Raw genomic sequence first — 21,738 nt, forward strand, 5'->3', positions numbered from 1 at the left:
CAAACAGAATCCAACAGCACATTAAAAGGATACTACACCATGATCAAGTGGGGTTTATTCCAGGAATGCAAGGATTCTTTAATATATGCAAATCAATCAATGTGATACACCATATTAACAAACTGAAGGAGAAAAACAATATGGTCATCTCAGTAGATGCAGAGAATGATTTCAACAAAATTCAACACCTATTTATGATAAAAACCCTCCAGAAAGTAGGCATAGAGGGGACTTTCCTCACCATAATAAAGGCCATGTATGACAAACCCACAGCCAACATCGTCCTCAATGGTGAAAAACAGAAAGCATTCCCACTAAGATCAGGAACAAGACAAGGTTGCCCACTCTCACCACTCTTATTCAACATAGTTTTGGAAGCTTTAGCCACAGCAATCAGAGAAGAAAAGGAGATAAAAGGAATCCAAATCGGAAAAGAAGACGTAAAGCTGTCACTGCTTGCAGATGACATGATACTATACATAGAGAATCCTAAAGATGCTACCAGAAAACTACTAGAGCTAATCAATGAAGGTGGTAAAGTAGCAGGATACAAAATTAATGCACAGAAATCTCTGGCATTCCTATACACTAATGATGAGAAATCTGAAAGTGAAATCAAGAAAACACTCCCATTTACCATTGCAACAAAAAGAATAAAATATCTAGGAATAAACCTACCTAAGGAGACAAAAGACCTGTATGCAGAAAATTATAAGACTCTGATGAAAGAAATTAAAGATGATACAAATATATGGAGAGATGTGCCATGTTTTTGGATTGGAAGAATCAACTTTATGAAAATGACTCTAAGCAATCTACAGATTCAATGCAATGCCTATCAAACTACCACTGGCATTTTTCACAGAACTAGAACAAAAAATTTCACAATTTGTATAGAAACACAAAAGACCCCGAATAGCCAAAGCAATCTTGAGAACAAAAAATGGAGCTGGAGGAATCAGGCTCCCTGACTTCAGACTATACTACAAAGCTACAGTAATCAAGACAGTATGGTACTGGCACAGAAACAGAAATATAGATCAATGGAACAGGATAGAAAGTCCAGAGATAAACCCATGCACATATGGTCACCTTATCTCTGATAAAGGAGGCAAGAATGTACAGTGGAGAAAGGACAGCTTCTTCAATAAGTGGTGCTGGGAAAACTGTACAGGTACATGTAAAAGTATGAGATTAGATCACTCCTTAATACCATACACAAAAATAAGCTCAAAATTGATTAAAGATCTAAATGTAAGGCCAGAAACTATCAAACTCTTAGAGGAAAACATAGGCAGAACACTCTATGACATAAATCACAGCAAGATCCTTTTTGATCCACCTCCTAGAGAAATGGAAATAATAACAAAAATTAACAAATGGGACCTAATGAAACTTAAAAGCTTTTGCACGGCAAAGGAAACCATAAACAAGACCAAAAGACAACCCTCAGAATGGGAGAAAATATTTGCAAATGAAGCAACTAACAAAGGATTAATCTCCAAAATTTACAAGCAGCTCATGCAGCTCAATAAGAAAAAAACAAACAACCCAATCCAAAAATGGGCAGAAGACCTAAATAGACATTTCTCCAAAGAAGATATACAGACTGCCAACAAACACATGAAAGAATGCTCAACATCATTAATCATTAGAGAAATGCAAATCAAAACTACAATGAGATATCATCTCACACCGGTCAGAATGGCCATCATGAAAAAATCTAGAAACAATAAATGCTGGAGAGAGTGTGCAGAAAAGGGAACACTCTTGCACTGCCGGTGGGAATGTGAATTGGTACAGCCACTATGGAGAACCGTATGGAGGTTCTTTTAAAAACTACAAATAGAACTACCATATGACCCAGCAATCCCACTACTGGGCATATACCCTGAGAAAACCATAATTCAAAAAGAGTCCTGTACCAAAATGTTCTTTGCAGCTCTATTTACAATAGCCAGGACAAGGAAGCAACCTAAGTGTCCATCGACAGATGAATGGATAAAGAAGATGTGGCACATATGTACAATGGAATATTACTCAGCCATCAAAAGAAAAGAAATTGAGTTATTTGTAGTGAAGTGGATGGACCTAGAGTCTGTCATACAGAGTAAAGTAAGTCAGAAAGAGAAAAACAAATACCATATGCTAACACATATTTATGGAATCTAAGAAAAAAAGAAGTCATGAAGAACCTAGAGGTAAGACGGGAATAAAGACACAGACCTACTAGAGAATGGACTTGAGGATATGGGGAGGGGGAAGGGTAAGCTGTGACAAAGTGAGAGAGTGGCATGGACATATATACACTACCAAATGTAAAACAGATAGCTAGTGGGAAGCAGCCGCATCGCACAGGGAGATCAGCCTGGTGCTTTGTGATCACCTAGAGGGGTGGGATAGGAAGGGTGGGAGGGAGGGAGACCCAAGAGGGAAGAGATATGGTAACATATATATATGTATAACTGATTCACTTTGTTATAAAGCAGAAAGTAACACACCATTGTAAAGCAATTATACTCCAATTAAAAAAAAAAGTTTTAACTCATTTAATCATCACAACAATCTGAAGTGGTAGTAGTAGCATCACTCCCATTTTGCAAATGACAGAACCGAGATAGAGAGAGGCTAAGTAATTTTCCAAGATTACACAACTAGAAAGAAGTAGAGTCACCTGGCCCAGAGTCAGGATATAAAATTATATCTGTTATATGATTAAAACTATTTATAAAGCATATATGCGGAGAGAATACATTAATTCTAAAAAGTGAAAACACTTCTTATACACAACCATATTTCTGCAAGGCTATTATCTTCTGTGGTCCTCTAACTAGCCATCTAGAAAAACATGATCTTGTTAGGGTTGAAAGTACTGAATGGATTGTGTGGCTCCTCTGGGAACATATGCAGTGTTTTCCTGGCACTGTATGGGTAACCTGCAGGGGTATTAATATAGTTCCCCATTTGTTTTCTCTCTTGTGAATCCAGTTACACACAATTGGAGACCAGAAGAAGCGGCTGATATTGGTGTGGATAAAGTCAAATATAATTCTGCAAGTTGACACTACCTTCAGAGGACTTTGTGGAACCTGAACTTTAGACTCATATAAGACTATATTATGGTAATATTATTATATGGCATTTGATTGCTATTTACAGTTCAAAAATCATTTTCATCATCATCTCATTTGATTTTCACAAAAAGATTGCCTTTATTTTGCACAAGAAGAAAGTGAAGTTCAAAGATCTCTCAAATTTCAGAGCCTGAATCCAAACCCTATTATTCTATTCTTTTATACAAAAGTTGTGATCATACTATATGTGTGTTCATATCTTTATATACATGGATGTACATTATCTGTCTACCTCATGTATCATTATTTATCTGTCCCGTTCTCCTGCAACTTGCTTTTCTCACCTAATAGTACATAATATTCATCTCTCCAAACTAAAATGTAAATCTGACTTGTTCTTCTGTAGTCGCTTATAACCTGTGACCAAATGGATGCATCAGTCTACTCAACCATTCCATTCTTGTGGATGAGTAGGTTGTTTCAAGTTTTTGCTATCACAAATACAATTGCAATAAACATCCTTGTATGTATGTCCTCAGGTACTGGTACTTTAATTTTTACAGGGTTGATTCCCAGAAGTAAAACTGCTGAATCAAAGGATATGAGCTTTTAAAATTTTAATGTATCGTGTCAGATTCCTCTCCAAAAGACTGGGTTAAACACTTTCCCACTGACGATGTCTGGAAGTGCCTGCTTGTCTGCACCCTCACCAGCACTGGGAGTTGTCACTCCAGTCTCTTACAGGATCAATCCTGGTGTTCTGACTTTAAATCTAGGTCTCTGTCTTTTCAATTAAGATGTCTCAAATAACAGAGACTTTGGGCAGATTTTTTTTTTTTTAACGGTTATCTTTAGGAGATTATTCACAATCTAATAGACTTGGGTTCTGTTAAGATGCTGCTTTTGGCCTCAGCCACTGTTTTGTATACACACAACATATCAATAAATAATAACCATTATGGTCGAACATTAGAGTTGACAGTGTAGTAAGTTATGAACAAATCTCCTCATTAGCAGCACTATTATTTTGGTGTTTGCAGCAATCTAGTAGTCACAGCTAAGTTCAAACAAGAGCCATTACGTATGTAAGACATTTTTAGCTCATTTACTCTGAACTCACTTTGCATACAGGAGCACTTTGCCCACACCATATGGTGTAATGTCACAACAAGATGCAAACTGAAGTGAAGAGGAATAGGACCTCTTTGACATGAGAGTGTATGTGCTTGGATGCTTGTGGCTTTAGAACTGAGTTAACAATTGTTTCTGAATAGATTCAGATTTTAGTTTCTGTCTGAGTGACTCACATATTTTCTTGTTAAAATGGAAGGGCCACTGTCCTAATACATTTATGTATGTCTGTGTTTGCTGATTAGTCAAGAGTTGGAATTGTGACTTGCATCACTGTACTCAATTTCCCTTTTAAAAAATTTCTGTCAAGTATCTCACAAGCTGAGGTTGGGGACTTAATTAATTTGAGTGCTGGATTGGGCAACCTTTAGCTTACCTGGCATCCTTTTACTTTTTTTAAGTAATGGCACCTTGATTTTACTCTGGGGACCCCCCCCTCCTCAGCTCCTTCAGTCCATGAGGATGGGGCTTAAGTGTAGCACCTTCCTCCACTCCAGATGGAGTTATGAATACGTTATGTTCCTTTGGTATGTGGTTGGTTCAAGGGTGGGCATGTAACCTAGTTCAGGACAATGACACTCAATTCTGGGACGCTTCCTAGAATTATAGTGAAGAGACAATTTCTCTGTGTAGTGACTGCTAGCTCTAGGCTGAGGTAAGCCTGAGCTACAAGGTCCCCATGAGGACAGGATCTACCTAAGAATGATGCCAACCCAGGAGGTTTGCAGAGCCAACAGGTGGAGAGAAACTAAGGCCTAATACCCCTGGAGCCCCTGGCTCAGTTTTCTGTGGACTTTAGCATTTTGTGAGCCAATAATTTCCCTCCCTCTCCTTATTTTTAACTTTACCCATTTTGAGTTGAACAACTTCCTTTACTTACATCCAAATGAATCCTAACTGATTTAGGTTTTTAAATTGTTTTGATTTTTCTTTTTTTTGTTGTTTCTTTTGGTTTTGATTTTTCTATTGCATTGTTTGTATGATTTTCCAGTGGCTTCACTGTTTCACTGCATAACCAAAGGTATTTTAAAACTATTTATAATGCAAAGTATTAATTAGATTAAAAAAAGAAACATAGGAGCTGAGGGATGAGCTTCTCTTTGTACGTTCCACAAACATAAAGTTAGTGTGTCTTGTTTCCCTAGTTAAGTTTGTTTAGCACATTTTTAGGTCAAACGTTGGCATCTGAGTTTCCTTCCTTCTTGGTCAACACTAACAACTTCATGGAATTTTTTTAGGTTTTTAGTTCTTCAGATAATAGCACACAGAAGCTTATTACCATGTAGCACATTAAATATTGCCCTGGGGGCTGAGAATAGAGCAAAAGCTACTGATAGCACTGACTGAAGCCAGTTCCCTTTTGGGGAAATTATTCAGTTGAATCACGAATGATTTCTTAGCTTGCCCTTTATTGTGTCTTGTTCCAGACACCTAAAGCACAGTTTGGAAATTAATATTCTTTCTTCTGAGATGAGATAGATTATATGTTAACTGTCTTATAAGAGTCAATAAGAATGTTTATTGTTTTAGAAATAAGGCATAAGGGTGGGTGGGGAAGACAGTATATTTTCCTCCAAACAGAGCTAAGGGAGGGCAAGTCATCCTCTGTTTAAACCTTATTCTGAAAAATATTTTTTTCAACAAGAGGAGCCACAGAACATGGTACTTCCCTGGCAGTCCAGTAAAGACTCCGTGCTTCTGCTGCAGGGGGCATGGGTTCTATCCCTGGTTGATGTGGCCCAAAAAACCCACAAAACAAACATTTCTCCAATAGTCTCATGGAGATCACACGTGGAGGCAAGACTGGGAGTCACCTGAAGCACAGACATATGGGCAAGAACTGCACTATAGGACCATGCACATGGAAAAAGAAGTCTTTCCTGAGTGGAAACACTGTAAAACATACTGGAGGAAGCAAACATTCTTAGAAATACCATTGCTATAAACTCTATACTTAAACCATGTCCTATGCAAGGCAAAAGCAAAGAGTAAAAATTGCCTGGAATTAGAAATAAGGGAGAAAATGAGGAAATGACATTCCTCATATAAGGAAACTTATATGACATTCCTCATATAAGGAAACTTATAATGACATTCCTCATATAAGGAAACTTATATGAGGAAATGACACAGGCATGACAAGGATAGTGTGGAGCCCACAGAGTATGATGGACAGTGTAAGGAGAGACCTGGACAGGAACTTTAGAGCAGAGACATTTCTCTCAGCCCTGCTTGGCTAAGTCTTCACCAATTTTCTTTTTTTGGGGGTGGGGGGAGGGGTGGGCGTTAAACATGAGTTTTTCTTTCTCACAGAACAATCTGGTGGGCCGGGTCCCAAGAGTGAGCAGCTCTGCAGGCCCTTCCGTCTCGGTTATGTCCGGGATGTGTTCCCGCACATCCACTAAGTGGCGGTTGCACCTTAACGCCCCATCCTTACTCCTCCAAAAGCCCTAAACTCAGGCAGGTAAGGGAGCCCTGTCTCCACGACCCCCACCACTCACCCCCGGCCTCCTCTTAAACCTTACTGACCGGATCAGGGCCACATGGCCAGACGTCAACCCTGCTGAGGGGTCGGAGGGGACTAGAGGCACCATGCCTCCCCACCCAGGCCCAAGCCAACATGATGGCTCAGCAGGCCCAGGAGGGTTAGGAGTTCGCACCTTCCTCCCCCTCCTCGGGCAGGATCTCCGGGCTGCCGTTTGGTCCGCCTGCGGGCCCGTGTCCTTGCGGGGCGGCGGAGCTGGTGGGGAACGGGTACGGGACAGCGGCGGTGGGGAGTCTGGAGCGAGAGCCTGTGGTGCTCCGAGGACGGCCCAGACCTGGGACCTCCTGCACGTGGTGGGGCAGCTCACCGAGGGTTGGGGGTCAGGGAGTGAAAAGTCAGAGGTTTGATGGGGCCTGCGGGCTATCGTGAGGGGTCAGGGACTCACCGGGCAGGTTGTCGGCGGCGGGTAGAGCGCCTCGGCCAGAGTCGGCACGTCCTCCAAGCTCAGCTTTGTGGTCAGCTAGTCTGTGTGCTTGAGGATCTCGCTGGAGCCGAAGCCGGAAGGCATGAGGTGTCCCGCTCCACGTCTAGGACGGCGCAGGCCACCAGCAGGTGCAGACTGGGGCCAGGGCGGCCTGTCCACAGCGCCTCCCACGGCCAAAGGACTTCCGGGAAGGGGCATTCCCGCTTGACCCAGAGGAGCAGCCACCGGAAGCAGAAGCAGAGAGAGCCGGAGTCGGGGGAGTCCCGGAAGTCTCAGAGCGGCGGATCCGGCACCTTCAGGAGTAGCAGGAGTTGCCGCTTCATTATCTCCTCAGAGTTCCGTTGCGGGAGCTCCGTGACGCCACAAAAACAGCGGAAGGCATCCACCTCGTCCTGAGAGCCCTAGCGGATCGGGAAGAGAAGGTCACTTCTGCCCTGGACGTAGCCGAGCTCGTCATGGTACAGGCAGTCGGGGAGGAGGACGTCGTTCAGCAGGCCCAGCCCTGGGTTCTCGCGACCCTCAGAGAATTTGTTGGTTCTATGAGAGCGGCTCTCGTCTCTGGCCGTGAGGCTGCGGTATCCATGCGGCGGTGAGTTCCTCCGCCCCTGCCCAGGCCTCACGGATTTCCACGGCAGCTTCAGGTGGAAATCCTCATCAGCTTTCTTGCGCACGTGGGCCTTGCTATCCTTGGCAGAGCCCTCCCAGCTGAAGTACCATAGGAGGGACCGCCAAGCCTGGCGCAGTAGGCTGGGGCTCAGACCCTGGGGGAAGCCGCCCCGCCCCCGCGGCGCCGCCAGCTGGCCCTGCCCAGCCCTCCCTGAGGGGGTTCTTGGCTCCGCATTCCTGAGAAGAGCCGGGGGTCTCAGCTCAGGGACCTGTTGCAGGAGGCCCTCGGGGCCCACGCGGTGGGCCCACTCCTCCCCTGTGACCCGAGGCGTCCGCTCCACAAGCGGCCGTGGCCCCAGCTCCACACCGGAAGTTACCTGCAACCCAGGTGGGGCGCGTATTCAGAGGCCGGAAGAGGGTCGCTGGAGGCCCCGTCCAGGTGTGGCTGCAGGTCTCCCCTGAAGAAGGTGGTCGCGCTGGAGAAGCTGCTGAAGGTGGTGCAGTAGGAATCCTGGAGGAAGCGAGACACCACGTGGGAATGGTCCTGGTTAAAGAGCTGGACGTGATGGAAGGAGTTGGAGAGGGCCGGGGAGGCATAGGGGGAGACAAGGTAGAGGTGGCGGTTCTGTGGAGAGGTGGCCAACAGCAGGTGACGGCTAAAGACACAGAGCAGGGCGCTGGTGCCCCACGGTGGACATGCAGGGCAGGCGGGGAGCCTGTGGCCTGCGTGACCAGGACCAGGCAGGCCCAGCTGAGGCCGGACTTTGAACGGCAGATGGCCTTGAGCTCCCCCAGACTTACTCACTAAGAAGACCAGGGCGCCCCTGCGGAAGCTGGGCTCTGCACCTCTCGTGGCTCTGAGTGGCCGGGCCGCAGCTGACCTGTGCTGATGACTGCCCTCTGTGGGGTTTATAGCCGGGGTCAAAGGTCAGTTCCTCGTCAGAAGTGCAGGAGTCATCCCCACTGGCGTCCTTCTTGGAGAAGAGGATTTGAGTGGAATCTCCAGCCTCTCTACAGGAGCCCAGTGCAGGAGGACGTCATTTGTCCTTCTCCACAACACAGATGACGTGGTCCATGAGGGAGTCCGGGTCTTGGTGTTTCCTGGCGTGCAGGTACATGCCTCTTGACCAATTTGTTAATGAGCGGAGTTGACGTAAAGGAAAAATATTTGTAGAATGAGTAGGACTGGCCGTATACTATGTTAGGTAGTTCTGGGTCAGATGCACATTATGTTTTCTTTTGTATGATTTTTGCTTAGGTTAAATGTATAGAACACTGCCTGTAGTTTTTATTCCACAGGAAGGAATCTATCGTTGTAGTTAATCGTTTGTAGTTTCCATGAAATCTTTAGCCTGATGCATCTCTCCTAAGTGGTACAGTTAAGATCCTGATGCTCAGTGTGGGTAGACAAGAAAAGCACACTCCTGGTGGATCGGATGGTCTTGCTGAGGTGATTGCCATGTGGTTGTGCCTCTTGAGCAATCCTGCCAAACAGAGTATTCCAGGAGGTAGTAGGCTGTGTATTTCCAAAGGCACAGATCTGGGCATGTACAAAGCCAAGTCCATGGATGCTCTTTTAAATAGCTAAACTGATTGGTACAAGAAAGTCTCCCTAGTGGTACCTCTGCATCTCCTCTATTCATATGGCTCTCTTCTTTGTCAGTTTCCCCCCATTTTTTTTTTTTTTATTGTGGTAAAATGTAAAAAATGTAGAATTTACCATCTTAACCATTTTTAAGTGTTCAGTTCATTGGTATTAAATACATTCATAATGTTGCGCAACCATCACCACCATCCATCTCCAAGGCTCTTTTCATCTTCTAAAACTGAAACTCCATACCCATTAAACAATAACTCCCTATTTCTTCCCCACTCCAGCCCCGGGAACTACCATTCTACTTCCTATCTCTATGATTTTTTTTTTTTTTTGGTCTGGCTCTCTTGTTGATAACACTGTAACTGGTCAGGGAGACTACTGTGGGGGTGGGGGGGGAGTCAGTCACAATATATGGAGCTGTAGGAAAAGCAGCAAGGAAGAATGGGACCTGTACTCTGTCAAGCATCCAGTACAGTTAGTTGGATCACCTTGCACAAGTTCTTTAAGCACTCTGGCCTCAGTTTCCTCATGTGCAAAATGGGGACAATAACAGTACTTACCACATATGATTTTTATGAGGAAGAAGTGGATTAATACATGTAAAATATACAGAGAAGTACCTGGCACATCCTAAGCACGAAGTAAATTTTAGTGATAGTGATCTCTCATTAGGATAATTGTTGCTGGTTAAATTAGCCAGTTCAAACAGAAAGTGAAGTTATAGCTGACACAGCCCCACCAGGCTGTGTGGGACTAGAGACTCAGCTGTGAGGATAGTTTGGTTGTTCCAATGGCCTATATACTATTTCATGTTTATGTCAGCTTTTTCATTTTGTGTAGACTTGCAATATTATTTTCTGTTGAAAGCACCCTATGGCAATGTGAAGGATACAAATAAATCAGCACTTCTCATGTGGAAGGGAACGCATGAGTTCATCACTGAGATTAACAGTCATGTTAGTGACGATATCATTGCCTAGAAAATTTTGGCTGTTACCAGAGAAAGTATCCAAGGAGCTGAGCTATTATTAAATTGCTATTATAGAAATTGATATTTTCTTTTTTTAAATATCTTTATTGGAATATAATTGCTTAACAATGTTGTATTAGTTTCTGCTGTACAATAAAGTGAATCAGCTATATGTATACATATATACTCATATACCCTCCCTCTTGAACCTCCCTCCCACCCTCCCTATCCACCCCTCTAGATCATCATAAAGCTTAGAGCTGATCTCCCTGTGCTATGCAGCAGCTTCCCACTAGCCATCCATTTTACATTTGGTAGTGTATATATGTCAGTGCTACTCTCTCACTTTGTCCCAGCTTCCCCATCCCCCACTGTGTCCTCAAGTCCGTTCTCTATGTCTGCACCTTTATTCCTGCCCTGCCACTATGTTCATCAGTATGGGTTTTTTAGATTCCATATATATGCATTAGCATAGAGTATTTGTTTTTCTCTTTCTGACTTACTTCACTCAGTATGAGAGACTCTAGGTCCATCCACCTCATTGCAAATAACTAAATTTCATTCCTTTTTATGGCTGAGTAATATTCCATTGTATACATGAGTCACATCATCTTTATCCATTCATCTTTCGATGAACATTTAGGTTGCTTCCATGTCTTGGTTATTGTAAATAGTGCTGCAGTGAACATTGTGGTACATGTATCTTTTTGAATTATGGTTTTCTCAGGGTATATGCCCAGTGGTGGGATTGGTGGGTCATATGGTAGTTCTACTTCTAGTTTTGTAAGGAACCTCCATACTTTCTCCATAGTGGCTGTATCAATTTACATTCCCACCAACAGTGCAAGAGGGTTCCCTTTTCTCCACACCTTCTCCAGCATTTACTGTTTCTAGATTTTTTGATGATGGCCATTCTGACTGGTATGAGGTGATACTTCATTGTAGTTTTGATTTGCATTTCTCTAATGATTCGTGTTGTTGAGCATCTTTTCATGTGTTTCTTGGCCATCTGTGTGTCGTCTTGGGAGAATAGTCTATTTAGGTCTTCTGCCTATTTTTGGATTGGGTTGTTTGTTTTTGATATTGAGCTGCATGAGCTTCTTGTGTATTTGGGAGATTAATCCTTTGTCAGTTGCTTTGTATGCAAATATTTTCTCCCATTCTGAGGGCTGTCTTTTCATCTTGTCTATAGTTTCCTTTCCTGTGCAAAAGCTTTTAAGTTTCTTTAGGTCCAATTTGTTTATTTTTGTTTTTATTTCCATTACTCTAGGAGGTGGGTCAAAAAGGGTCTTGCTGTGATTTATGTCAAAGAGTGTTCTGCCTATGTTTTCCTCTAAGAGTTTTATAGTGTCTGACCTTGCATTTAGGTCTTTAATCCATTTTGAGTTTATTTTTATGTATGGTGTTAGGGAGGGTTCTAATTGCATTCTTTTACATGTAGTTGTCCAGTTTTCCAAGCTCTACTTATTGAAGAGGCTGTGTTTTCTCCACTGTATATTTTTGCTTCCTTTGTCAAAGATAAGGTGACCACATGTGCATAGGTTTATCTCTGGACTTTCTGTCCTGTTCCATTGATCTATATTTCTGTTTTTGTGCCAGTACCATATTGTCTTAATTACTGTAGCTTTGTAGTATAGTCTGAAGTCAGGGAGCCTGATTCCTCCAGCTCCATTTCTTTCTCAAGATTGCTTTGGCTGTTCGGGGTTTTGTGTGATTCCATACAAATTGTAAAATTTCTTTTTCTAGTTCTGTGAAAAATGCTATTGGTAATTTGATAGGGATTGCATTGAATGTGTAGATTGCTTTGGGTAGTATAGTTATTTTCACAACATTGATTCTTACAATCCAAGAACATGGTATATCTCTCCATCTGTTTGTATCGTCTTTGATTTCTTTCATCAGTGTTTTTTATAGTTTTCTGTGTGCAGGTCTTTTGCCTCCTTAGGTAGGCTTATTCCTAGATATTTTATTCTTTCTGTTGCAGTGGTGAATGGGAATGCTTCCTTAATTTCTCTTTCTGATTTTTCATTGTTAGTGTACAGGAATGCAAGGGATTTCTGTGAATTAATTTTCTATCCTGCTACTTTACCAAATTCATTGATTAGCTCTAGTAGTTCTCTGGTGGCATCTTTAGGATTTCTATGTATAGTATCGTGTCATCTGCAAACAGTGACAGTTTTACTTCTTCTTTTCCAGTTTGGATTCCTTTTATTTCCTTTTCTTCTCTGATTGCCATGGCTAAAACTTCCAAAACTATGTTGAATAATAGTGGTGAGAGTAGACAGCCTTCTTATTACTGATCATAGAGGAAATGGTTTCAGTTTTTCACCATTGAGAATGATATTGGCTGTGGGTTTGTCATATATGACTTTCATTATGATAAGGTAGGTTCCCTCTATGCCCACTTTATGGAGAGTTTTTACCATAAGTGGGTGTTGAATTTTGTCAAAAGCTTTTTTTGAATCTATTGAGATGATCATATTGTTTTTATCCTTCAATTTGGTTAATATCATGTATCACATTGATTGATTTGTATCTATTGAAGAATCCTTGCATTCCTGGGATAAACCCCATTTGATCATGGTGTGTGATCCTTTTAATGTGCTGTTGGATTTTGTTTGCTAGTAGTTTGTTGAGGATTTTTGAATCTATGTTTATCTGTGATATTGGCCTTTAATTTTCTTTTTTTGTGACATCTTTGTCTGGTTTTGGTATCATGGTGATGGTGGCCTCGTAGAATGAGTTTGGGAGTGTTCCTCCCTCTGCTATATTTTGGAAGAGTTTTAGAAGGATCTGTGTTAACTCTTCTCTGAATGTTTGATAGAATTCGCCTGTGAAGCCCTCTGGTCCTGGGCTTTTGTTTGTTGGAAGATTTTTAATCAGAGTTTCAATTTCAGTGCTTGTGATTGGTCTGTTTATATTTTCTGTTTCTTCCTGGTTCAGTCTTGGAAGGTTGTGCTTTTCTAAGAATTTGTCCATTTCTTCCAGGTTGTCCATTTTATTGGCATAGAGTTGCTGGTAGTAGTCTTTCATGATCCTTAGTATTTCTGCAGTGTCAGTTGTTGCTTCTCCTTTTTCATTTCTAATTCTGTTGATTTGAGTCTCCTCCCTTTTTTTCCTGATGAGTCTGGCTGATGGTTTATCAGTTTTGTTTATCTTCTCAAAGAACCAGCTTTTTTTTTGGATCTTTGCTATTGTTTCCTTCATTTCTATTTCATTTATTTCTGCTCTGATCTTTATGATTTCTTCTGCTAACTTTGTTCTTTGTTTTTTATTCTTTCTCTAATTGCTTTAGGTGTAAGGTTAGGTTGTTCATTTGAGACTTTTCTTGTTTCTTGAGGTAGGATTGTATTGCTATAAACTTCCCTCTTAGAACTGCCTTTGCTGCATTCCGTAGGTTTTGGTGTGTTATATTTTCATTGTCATTTGTTTCTAGGTATTTTTTATTTCCTCTTTGGTTTCTTCAGTAATATCTTGGCTGTTTAGTAGTGTATTGTTTAGCCTCCATGTGTTTGTATTTTTTACAGTGTTTTTCCTGTAATTTGATACCTAGTCTTATAGCATTGTGGTTGGAAAAGATTTCAGTTTTCTTAAATTTACCAGGGCTTGATTTGTGACCCAAGATGTGATCTGTCCTGGAGAATGTTCCATGTGTACTTGAAAATAAAGTGTATTCTGTTGTTTTTGGATGAAATGTTCTATAAATATCAATTAAGTCCATCTGGTCTAATGTATCATTTAAAGCTTGTGTTTTCTTATTTATTTGCATTTTGGGTGATCTGTCCATTGGTGAAAGTGGGGTGTTAAAGTCCTCTACTATTATTGTGTTATTGTCAATTTCCCCTTTTATAGCCGTTAGCATTTGCCTTATGTATTGAGGTGCTCCCATGTTGGATGCGTAGATATTTACAATTGTTACATGTTCTTCTTGGATTGATCCCTTGATCATTATGTAGTGTCCTTCCTTGCCTCTTGTAATAGTCTTTATTTTAAAGTCTATTTTGTCTGATATAAGAATTGCTACTCCAGATTTATTTTGATTTTCATTTGCATGGAACATCTTTTTCTATCCCCTCACTGTCAGCCTGTGTGTGTTTCCCTGGGTCTGAAGTGGGTCTCTTGTAGACAGCATGTATACGGGTCTTCTTTTTTTATCCATTCAGCCAGTCTGTGTCTTTTGGTTGGAGCATTTAATTCATTTACATTTCAGGTAATTATTGATATGTATAATCCTATTACCATTTTCTTAATTGTTTTGGGTTTGTTTTTGTACGTCTTTTCCTTCTCTTGTGTTTTCTGTCTAGAGAAGTTTCTTTAGCATTTGTTGTAAAGCTGGTTTGGTGGTGCTGAATTGTTTTAGCTTTTGCTTGTCTGTAAAGCTTTTGATTTCTCTGTTGAATCTGAATGAGATCCTTGCTGGGTAGAGTAATCTTGGTTGTAGGTTTTTGCCTTTCATCACTTTAAATATATCTTGCTACTCCCTTCTGGCCTGTAGAGTTTCTGTTGAAAGATCAGCTGTTAACCTTATGGGGATTCCCTTGTATGTTATTTGTTGCTTTTCCCTTGCTGCTTTTAATACTTTTTCTTTGTGTTTAATTTTTGTTAGTTTGATTAATATGTTTTTCGGCATGTTTCTCCTTGGGTTTGTCCTGTTTGGGACTCTCTGCACTTCCTGGACTTCATTGACTATTTCCTTTCCCAATTTAGGGAAGTCTTCGACTATAATCTCTTCAAATATTTTTTTAGACCCTTTCTTTTTTTCTTCTTCTTCTGGGACACCTATGATTCGAGTGTTGGTGTGCTTAATGTTGTCCCAGTGGTCTCTGAGACTGTCCTCCATTCTTTTTTTTTTTTTTAATAAATTTATTATTAACTTTATTTTTGGCTGCATTGGGTCTTCGTTGCTGCATGCAGGCTTTCTCTAGTTGTGGCGAGTGGGGGCTACTCTTCATTGTGCTGCTTGGGCTTCTCATTGTGGTGGCTTCTCTTGTGTCAGAGCACGGGCTTTAGGCAAGTGGGCTTCAGTAGTTGCAGTGTGTGAGCTCAGTAGTTGTGGCTTGTGGGCTGTAAAGCGCAGGCTCAGTACTTGTGGTGCATGGGCTTCGTTGCTCCGTGGCATGTGTGATCCTCCCAGACCAGGGATCGTACCCACATCCCCCGCATTGGCGGGTGGATTCTTAACCACTGCACCACGAGGGAAGTCCCTGTCCTCCATTCTTTTAATTCTTTTTTCTTTATTCTGCTTTGTGACAGTTAATTCCACCATTTTATCTTCTAGCTCACTTATCCATTCTTGTGCCTCAGTTCTTCTGCTATTGATTCCTTCTAGAGTGTTTTTAATTTCAGTTATTGTGTTGTTCATTACCGTTTGTTTGCTCTTTAGTTCTTCTAGGCCCTTGTTAAATATTTCTTTTATTTTCGCTATTTCTGAGATTTTGGATTATCTGTACTATCATTACTCTGAATTCTTTCTCAGGTAGTTTGCCTTTTTCCTCTTCATTTATTTGGTCTTATGGGTTTTTATCTTGCTCCTTTGCCTGTAAGATATTTCTCTGTGTTCTCATTTTATCTCATTTACAGTATTGAGGTCTCCTTTCCCTAGGCTGCAGTGTTTTAGTTCCTCTTGTTTCTGTTCTCTGCCCCTGGTGGTGAGGTTGGTCCAGTGGCTTGCGTAGGGTTCCTGATGGGAGGGACTGGTGCCTGCATTCTGGTGGGTGGAGCTGAGTCTTTTCCCTCTGATGAGCCTGGCAGTGTCAGTTGGTGTGTTTTGGGGTGTCTGTGAGCATAGTATAACTTTAGGTAGTCTGTGTGCTGATGGATGGATTTATGTTTCTTTCTTGTTTATTGTTTGGTGTGAGGTGTCCAGCACTGGGAGCTGCTGGCAGTTGGGTGGAGCCAGGTCTCAGATTCAGATAGAGGCCTCCGTGAGAACTCTCAGTGATTAATCTTACCTGGGGCCAGGAATTCTCTTGTGGTCCAGCATCCTGGACTCGGTGCTCCCACCCCAGAGCCTGAGGCCTGACTTCCAGTCAAGGAACCAAGACCCCGCAAGTCATTCATCCTGGCAATAAAGGGGATTTAAAAAAGAAAAGAAGACTAACAAAACTCCAGGCAAATGGTAAAAAGTAAAATCAAACAAACAAAAACAGAAACAAGGAAACAAACACAAAAGAAACAAAAACAGAACCAAATAAAACAAAAATCAAGAGAACAACCAGGGAAACAAAAGAACCCAAGAACGAAATCAAACAATTAAAAAGAAAACTGACAAAAACACAAAACCAAAAAACAAAACCAAAGCAGAGTGTCAACTGAAGAATGAGCAAAGAAACAAAACAAACCAACAAAAATGATAAAAAATAGAAAAAGAGGAAGGGGAAAGAAGACAGAACAACAGGAATGCAATGTAGAAATAGAAATATAAAAAATGAAATAGAAAATATATTAAAGAAAAGAAAAAGACAAAACCCCATAGAAATGGTAAAAACAAAATCAAACAAACAAAAATAGAAACAAGGAAATACACATGCAAAAGAAACAGAAACAGAACCAAATAAAACAAAAAGCAAGAGAATAGCCAGACAAATAGTAGAGCTGAAAAACAAAATCAAACAATTAGGATCCAAACTAACAAAAACACAAAACCTAAAAGCTTAACCAAAGCAGTGTGCCAACTGAAGAATAAAGCAAGGAAAAAACAAACCAATAAAAATGATTAAAAATAATAAAATAAAATAATATAAAATAAAAAGGGCAAAAACACAGGACAACAGAAAAGCAAGGTAGAAATGGAAATATAGAAAAATAAAATATATATTAAAGAAAAAGAAGAAAAACAAATAAGGGAAAAGAGCACAGAACAACAGGAAAGCAAAGTAAAAATAGTAATATATGAAAAAAATAAAAATTGGGCTTCCCTGGTGGTGCAGTGGTTAAGAATCTGCCTGCCAGTGCAGGGGACACAGGTTTGAGCCCTGGTCCAGGAAGATCTCACATGCTGCGGAGCAACTAAGCCCGTGTGCCACAACTACTGAGCCTGTTCTCCGCGAGCCACAGCTACTGAAGCCCAAGCGCCTAGAGCCTGTGCTCTGCAACAAGAGAAGCCACTGCAGTGAGAAACTCTTGCACCTCATTGAAGAGTAGCCCCCTGCGCTCTGCAAATAGAGAAAGCCCAGTGCAGCAATGAAGACCCAACACAGCCAAAAATAAATAAATAAAATAAATAAGTTTTTTAAAAGTTTAGAAAAATAAAAAATATGTTATAAAACATGAAGATCCCAAAAGACTAAAAAGAAAAAAATACTAAAACAAAAAAAAAAAACACAAATTGCTAGAACCAATAACAGAATGAATCAAAACATAATACAATTAATAGTAATAATTATGTTTCCCTGGGGTCTCATCTGTAAGTGTCCTTGCACACACCGTGAGCCACAGCCCACCTCCACCTCCCCAGGAGGCCCTCCTCTGCCTCTGGGCTGGTCTCTGGACCTGCTGTGGGCCCTGTGGGGACCCCTGAGACTCTGATGTGGCCCAATTCCTGCATGTGCTGCCCCCAAAGTCCACAGCTGCCCGAGCTAGACGGTTTTCATTTGTGGTGGACACTCATTGTCTACTCAGATAATCTGTAGAGGCAGGGTCTACCTAGGTGATCGTGGGGATTTAATCTGCAGCTTGGACAGCTGATGGAAAGAGTTTCGATCTTTTTCCTTAGTCCCCCTGTTCCTGGGGTTCAGTTTTGGTTTTATTCCCACCTCTGCATGTGGTCTACCCACAGGAGTCTGGTCCTGAGGCTGCCTTGGAGCTCTTGGGTCTGCCCCCAGTGAGGACAGGGCACAGAGGTGGTATGACTGCTTGGATCGTGGGAGCCCCAGTGGTGCCAAATGTGCAGGGAAGCTGGCGGCCACAGGTACAAGAGATATGGCCCTAGTGAGGGACTTTTCTCGATATTTTCTTTATGTAACACCATCTCTTACTGCTTACAACTTGAGCTTTAAATAGCTTAAGAGATGGTATTGTTTGAAATTAAAAGGCCAAACTGAGCATGTGCTTACACATGCTCCACTAATGCTTTGCAGACACTGACTGGAGATTTTTTAAATTCCACTCCTACCTAGATGCTGTTGTTTCCATGACACTAGTTGTGGGAATGGCACTGAGCACATTCAGCCAGTGCAAGTGATGGATTAGATAGTAATTGATGTGTGTTACGAAACTCACATCTGGGCCTTCCACCAACTGAGAGTCAGTTTGATTTGATCTGGCAAGAGGAGTTTCAAAGTATTTGGTTTTTAAATTATAGTAATTTATAGAAAAGTGCCTCTTCAGATGACTATCAGCTGATAGCAGGTTGAATTCCAAGAAAAAGGGCTCCTTCATTGTCCTAATTTCCAAATGGCACACCCACTAGGGTACTCCTTTTCAATATGGCCTCCTGGGACTACCCCTTCCATATGTTGCATGTGCTGCCTACAGACTGAACCAGTGATGCTAAGATTGTAGTTCACTGTGCTGTAAGTTTATTTTGGATTATTAGATAAAACTTGGGTTATGTAAACTGGGAGTAAAGTACTTCAATATAAAGTTAGAATTTAAAAAATATTCATAAATTTATGTAAGCAATATTTTTTTTTCAATTCAAAGTAGATAGTGTTTGCTCTACAAAAATTCTCATGCCTTAAATTCTGTTTTCTGGTTCCTACATTCCCTTCCCTTGTTTCTGTCTTGTTATCTCTGTAGTGAACAAGATACAAACATTGAATACCTTTCTCCTCTCTTGACTCCTTTTCTAGCAAAACTTACAGATACTAATATCAGTCTTTCATTCTTGATTTTGGATTTCACCTTAGTATGCTTAAGTTTTTGTCTATATTTTACCTTTTCCAGGCATTTTCCCTTTAGGATTTTTATTTCTGTTTGGGAAATGAAAGATTCTTCTCCTCCGTTAAAGGAATTTCAAGCATCATTAAGCAGCAAGGGAGTCTTTCTGGAAGGGGTAAGACAGTCTTCCAATATCATTCTAGGCCTTGTTGTAAGACAGGTGCTGAAGGTAAACCTGATTTAATCACACTGGAGGGCTCTGAAAGAGAATCATCAGGAATCACCTTCCACTCAGCTATGGTTACTGGAAGCCTATACCAGTTGAGAAATGACATGTTTTGGTGCCTTCCCTAAATATAAATTTCCTATATAGGTCCCCAGGGTAGTGCTTCTCAACCTTTAATGTGCATATGAATTTCCTGGCATCTTATTAGACTATTAATCCTGATTCTATAGATTTTGGGTGGCACCTAAGATTCTCCATTTCTAACAACCTCCCATGTGATGCTAATGTGGTTGGTCCCTAGACTCGAGTAGCAAGGGTCTAGAGGGTCTTTCAAATCTTCTTTCTTGTCTCTTTTTGACTTTTTTCTCCTTTTCCTGCGGTAAAGTTTATATAGATATACGTTATGGCACATTTAATGTTATTTTTACTAGTAGTTGTGACATTCCGTATGATAATCCCTTTAAACTAATCAAATAGCATTATTCAGTCAAAAAATATTTATTAAGCACCCACAATGTGCTAGGTATTTTTCTGCATACTGGGAATATAGGAGTGAACAAGACAATATCCCTACCCTCTTGGAGATTTTATTCTACTGGGTGAAGCAGACAATTACCAAACAGTAAATAAATATACAAAATAATGCCAGATGGCAATAAGTGCTATGCAGAAAAATAGGTTAGGGTGAGGGAATAGAGAGTGATGGGGTAAGGGTGGTGGAGATGTAGGTCTATGGTAGAGTTGTCCTCAATGTCCTCTCTTCTCTTCAAATCACAGAAAAAATTAAATTATCAAGTTAATTATTAAGCAGGCTGGCATTCAATTCAAACACTAGAAACCCATAGAAAGATTTATTGAATGAAAACAGAAAGTTGTACTTTCTCAATTCTACCAAATTTGAGTTGGCAGGTATAGTGTACATTGAATTAAATGGTCTGCCTGTGTGTATAAACTCTTCCAGGTTATTAGGGCACCACTTATACTACCCATTGACATTTCTAAGTAGCCTAGAACATTAAAGACTTCTGAAAATCAGTGAAACTTTTCAAAAAAGACTTAACATCAAGAACTTATTTAGGATACAATCACATAAGTATGGTTAACTGATTTTTGATAAAGCAGCAAAGGTAATACAATGGAGCCAAGATACTCTATTTAACAAATGGTGCTATAACAACTGGATATCCACATGTAAATAAAGGAATCTAGACACAGACCTTACACCCTTCACAAAAATTTACCCAAAATGGATCGTATACCTAAATATAAAATGCAAACTATGAAACTCCTAGAAGATAACATAGGGGGAAACCTAGATGACCTTGCATATGGGGATGACTTTTTAGATATAACACCAAAGCCATGATCCATGAAATAAATAATTGATAAACTGGGCTTCATTAAAATGGAAAACTTCTGCTCTGCAAACTTCTGCTCTGTCAAAAGAATGAGAAGACAGTCCACAGACTAGGAGAAAATACTGCAAAAGACACATCTGCTAAAGGACTGTTATCCAAAGTAGAAAAAAAAAAAAACAACTCTTAAAACTCAACAAGAAGAAAACAAACAACTTGATTGAAAAATGGGTGAAGGACCTTAACAGACACCTCACCAAACAAGATATACAGATAGCAAATAAGCATATGAGTAATGCTTCACCTCATATGTCATCAGGGAAATACAAATTAAAACAATGAGATACCATACATACTTATTTGGAGTGGCCAAAATCCAGAACACTGATAACACCAAATGCTGTTGAGGATGTGGAATAACAGGAACTCTCATTCATTGCTGTTGGGAATGCAAAATGGTACAGCCCCTTTGGAAAACCGTTTGGTATTTTTTTACAAAACTAAACATTACTCTTACCAGACAGTCCAGGAATCACGTGCCTTGATATTTACCCAAAGGAGTTAAAAACATGTCCACACAAAAATCTATACATGGACTTTTATAGCAGCTTTATTCATAATTGCCAAAACTTGGAAGCAACCAAGATGTCCTTTAGTAGGTGAACAGATAAACTGTGGTACATACAGACAATGAAATATTATTCAGCACTAAAAAGAAATGAGCTATCAAGGCATGAAAAGACATGGAGGAATCTTAAGTGCATATTACTAAGGGAAAGAAGCCAATCTGAGAAGGCTATATGTATTTTATAATTCCAACAATATGACATCTGCAAAAGGCAAAACTGTGGAGACAGTAAAAGGATCCGTGGTTGTGAGAGGTTGGGGTTGGGGAAGGGTGTGAATAGGCAGAGCACAGAGGTTTTTTAGGGAACTGAAAATACTCTGTATGATACTATAATGATGGATATGTGTCATTATACACTTCCC

At 40.7% G+C, this 21,738-nt stretch overlaps 1 pseudogene; it reads right to left on the reverse strand.

Moving 5' to 3' along the window:
• Positions 1 to 6,851: 6,851 nt before the first annotated feature.
• LOC113625042 (TBC1 domain family member 17-like) lies at positions 6,852 to 8,898 on the reverse strand (annotated as a pseudogene).
• Between the last annotated feature and the right edge of the window lie 12,840 nt (positions 8,899 to 21,738).

The sequence above is a fragment of the Aethalodelphis obliquidens genome, unplaced genomic scaffold, assembly GCF_003676395.1.
Source record: "Aethalodelphis obliquidens isolate GAN/ISIS:26980383/991018 unplaced genomic scaffold, ASM367639v1 scaffold2, whole genome shotgun sequence".
Taxonomy (NCBI): domain Eukaryota; kingdom Metazoa; phylum Chordata; class Mammalia; order Artiodactyla; family Delphinidae; genus Aethalodelphis; species Aethalodelphis obliquidens.